Source organism: Hibiscus syriacus, unplaced genomic scaffold (genome assembly GCF_006381635.1).
Source record: "Hibiscus syriacus cultivar Baekdansim isolate YM2019G1 unplaced genomic scaffold, ASM638163v2 tig00003041_pilon, whole genome shotgun sequence".
NCBI lineage: Eukaryota > Viridiplantae > Streptophyta > Magnoliopsida > Malvales > Malvaceae > Hibiscus > Hibiscus syriacus.
The window spans coordinates 5852210-5857278 of NW_024061960.1; positions in this window are offsets into that span (position 1 = coordinate 5852210).

Below are 5069 nucleotides of genomic sequence, written 5' to 3' on the forward strand. Positions count from 1 at the left end.
GTTGAGGGAGATTCCCATTAGACTAGTCCGTTCGGGTAAATGAACCGAATAAAATCTCTTTTGGCTTAAAAAATTCTAAAGAATGGATTTTTTTTTATATATATTTCTATGATTTTTATAAAATATATTTTTATTTGATTTTTTAAAAAATAAATATTTTCAGTTAAACAAGTAAATCGCAACTAATTTAATATATTTTTAGTTATATGATTTTATTTACATTTAATTAAATAATGATTTTCATATTTAAATTACACGCTAATATTTTTATATATTTTAGTAATAAAATTTAGGGTAAAGTATAGTAATGGTCACTGAACATTTCTGAAGCTTGCATTTAGGTCCTCCAACTTTTAAAACTTGCAATACAGTCCCCCAACATTTATTCCGTTTGCAATATGGTCTCCCAACTTAAATCACTATTAGAAAATTAGGGTAAATTATATAAACGGTCATTGAACTTTTCAGCCACTTGAATTTAGGTCCCCAACTTTTAAAACTTACAAAACAGTCCCCCAATAATTTTATTTTCTTATTAAATATAGATGTATAGAAAATATAAATGATTCAATTTATATTTAAATGTATGAATCATTTATATTTTTTTATATATTTTATTTTTCTTGTATAAACTAGTATTTAAAATATGTTTATATTTTAATCAAAATATTTCAATATACGAATAAAAATATTTTATATAAATGTATTTATTTTAGATGTATAAATAAAAAATATATTCATATATTAATGTATGAATCATTTATATTTTTTGAATATTTTATTTTTAATAAGAAATTAAAATTATTAATTATATTAGAAATACTCAACTTAAGATTATATATATAATCATGAATTATAAATATGAAAAATATAATTATTAAATTTAGTTTAAAAATATAAATCTTAAATTTATTCTTTTAAAATATTGTATCAACTAATATTTAAAAAATATATTAAATCTATCAAACAATTTATCAAATATAATTTTTTATTGTAAAAAAATATAATATTTCCCATCATTTATTGCTTTCAAATTTTTTGCCGAAGTTCAAATCTCATTATTTCCATTTTCCATTATATTCTTTTTTTCTGGCATTGGTCATACTATTAGTATATGTATTATTGTATATCTCTTAACACAAACGATGGTGTTAGCTTAGTGGCTCCACCCTGTATCTTTCATTTGCGTGACTCATGTTTGAGTTTGCCCAAGACCCAAATTTTACTTCTTTGTAACTTAATTTTCTTCTAATTAGGTGGTGACATGTGTCACCAATAACATATATCATGATCATGTGTTAACACATGTCAGATCCTGGTTAAATGATTAATTTATTAAATTTTATTTAATTTAGGACCAAATTGATAGCATATATAAATAATTAGGTGGTGACATGTGTCACCAATGACACGTGTCATGATCATGTGCTAACACATGTCAGATCCTAATTAAATGATTAATTTATTAAATTCTATTTAATTTAGGACCAAATTGATTATATAAATAATAAAGACTGAATGTATAATAATGTCAATTCCTTTTAACTGCCACTTCGTCATTTGTATCAATTGGTAACGACTAGTGGCTTAGTTGAAACAGTTAAATAATTATGTTGTATGATTGATAAATTTAAAAGATCGATGACAAAAGTAAAAAGGGCTAGATAGTTAAGTTGTCAACCTAGTAGTTTACACTTTTATTTATACGTCAAAATAACATTTTATAAATTTAAAATTCGAATTATTTTCAACCTCTTTCTATATCCTAACTACTTTTTTTAATTAAAAAATTTCTTCAACAGATAAGAATTATACTATTATATTTATATAAAAAATACGTATCACATTAACTAAGATGAAATTAAATAATAATAAATCTGACATAATTGAATTTAATTGAATTATTTTGGAATTTAGGGTTTAAAATGAAATTGAATTACTTTGGAAATTGGGGTTTAGAATGAAATTGAGGACTGTTTTGCAAGTTTTAAAAGTTTGGGGACCTAAATTCAAGTGTCTGAAAAGTTCAATAACCTTTTATATAATTTACCCTAATTTCTAACGGTGGTTTAAGTTGGGGGACCATATTGCAAACGGAATAAATGTTGGGGGACTGTATTGCAAGTTTTAAAAGTTGGAGGACCTAAATGCAAGCTTCAGAAATGTTCAGTGACCATTACTATACTTTACCCTAAAATTTATTCAAAAATGTTCATCTATTATTATGGATGGATTAATGGGTGCTTAGGACAAACATATCTCTAAAAATTTAAGGCTATTATATAGTTTAAATATTTTTTATATTTTATATTAATAATCTAATTTTATATCTAAAAAAATTTATATTTGTTATCTTCAAATTTTTAATATAATTTTTTAATGATTTACACCCTTGATATAAATCATATATCTATCTCAACCTATTACAATTATGTAATTAAAATATAAATTGGATGACTTGTAATCTTAAAAATCTTAATTTTTTAACACTGAACGCAAAACAGGTCACGCCAATTTGAAGACTTAGCACACCAGTCACCAGGTTCAGCATTATTGCAAGCATTATGAAGGCAAGTGGATCCATGACACTCGAATGTCATAAAAAATAATTATAGTAAATACCATTTCCGATTTTAAAATTATGGTAATGATTTAGGGTTTTACTTATTACATTATTAAATAACAATTTTAGTTAAAAACTAGTCTTAAGATATTTTTTTTATTGTCCTCCCGGCTTCAAGATTTTGTATTGACTAATTCGAACCGACCATCGTCGCACACCTGGCTTTGATGGGTGAGTCTCCTAGCAGTGATTTTCTGCATATACAATGACTCGAACCTGAGACCTTGCTTAAGCAAAATCAAGCTGCTTACCACTTGAACCAACCACTGTCGGTAGTCTTAAGATATTTTATTATTTGTGTTTTAGTCTTTAATTTAATTTTTGTACTCTTAATAAGTCATGTTATTGCATTTTATGTTATTGTATTTTATCCTACTCTATTTTATATATTGTATTTTCTCCTATTCTATTTATTATTTTATCATATAATATATTATAAATTTTATGTCTTTTTTTCATTTGTTTCTTTTAATATTTCATAGTCACAATCTCTACAATTTTTTATTTTTAAAATAGAATAACTAAACTTATTATCACTCTAAATTTATATCTAAGTTAATGTTTAGAATAAATAAATACCATATGAGATAAAAAAAATAAATTAGAGACTAGATTACAAACAATTAAATATCTTAGTACATGTTTTTAATTAAAACTATTAATTTTAAATTAGAATAAATAAAACTCTAAACTATTAATCTAATTTTAAAATCTGAATTGGTATTTAGCTGCAAAAACGCTTTTTGCACAAATCATTTTATATGTACACGTAAACGTAAAACGCTTTCTACTGTAAGTATTTTTGCTAAATGGATGTCAATTTAGAAAATAATCAACATTGAGTGTTATATTGATACTTAATTATTTTTTAGGTGATATTTAAATAAATAAATAAAATTGAGTAATAAAAGATCAATAAATAGAACTAAATTCAGAGGCTAATATAAAGGTTGTATCAAATAATACGTTTATGATCTATTAGAACCACAAAAATCATGCACATCTAATCACCTATATTCCAAATGGACTGTCAAATGTTGGCAAAATGATTGAGAAAAATAATCCCCAAAATAATTCATCCGAACATTATTTCTCAAACTTCGACGATTGTTATGATGTAAAGGAGAAGATGCATGGTACTCCATGCCGTTTCAAAAGACTCCAATAGTATAATAAGTCTTCATAAGACTCAGGAATACACATGAGAAGTTAAAATACATAAGAAGGTTGAAGATGCGTAGCAACCTTAGTCTTTTCAACTAAAGAATCGTTATATTTTTAGAGTATTCTCAAGGTGCGTAGAATACAATGAATCTTCTCCTTTACATTGTAAAGTTACTAGGGTTTCGGAAAACCAATTTGGCTTTATGCCAGGCAGGTCTATCACGGAGGCGATTCATCTACTTCGACGGCTTATGGAGAAATATAGGGAAAAGTCTAGAGATCTTCACATGGCGTTCATTGACCTTGAGAAGGCTTATGATAGTGTTCCCCGCGATACGATCTGGAAGACTTTGGAAACTAGACGGATCCCAACTGCTTATATCCGGGCGATTCGTGATATGTACTGTAGATCTACTACTTACGTCAGGACTACAGTTGGCGACACCGAGGCATTCCCGGTGGAAATCGGACTCCACCAGGGGTCGGCTCTTAGCCCTTACATCTTCGCCTTGATTATGGACGACATCTATTGTGCGACACCAGACGGTGTACCATGGTGTATGCTTTTCGCTGACGACATTGTCTTAGTTGCTGAAACAAATCTGAGTTGAATAGTGACTAGCTACCTGGAAGACTGCTTTGGAAGAAAAAGGTTTAAGGATCAATATTGAAAAGACAGAGTATGTGTTCAACTTCAATGGGAACCAAAATGATGAAGATGTAGAAGTATGCATAGAAGGACACGTTCTCCCTCAGGATGTTTCAAGTACCTAGGGTCTATGATACATAAAGGGGGTGTAGATGATGACGTTACACACCGTATAAAGGGGGATGGCTAAAGTGGAGGGCCGCTACTGGAGTTTTGTGTGACAAGAAGGTCCTCTAAAACTTAAGGGAAAATTTTATAGAATGGCAATAAGACCAGCGCTGTTGTATGGATCAGAATGTTGGGCAACAAGAAGGATCACGTGAGGAGGATTGAGGCCGCAGAAATGAGAATGCTTCGATGGACATGTGGTAGGACTCTGAGGGATATGACGACAAACTCTGCTATTAGGATGTCCTTGGGGGTGGTGTCTGTTTCCGAAAAATTGAGGGGAAGACTACGGTGGTTTGGGATGTCCTTAGGCGACTACCGTCGGAGCGGTAAGGAGGGTAGAGTCGATTACAGTCGACGGTGCCAGAAGGAAAGGACGACCAAGGCGAAAGTGGGAAGACTGCTTGAGATCTGATTTGAGGGATTTAGCCCTTACCGAAGACATGACTCTGATAGGAAAATATG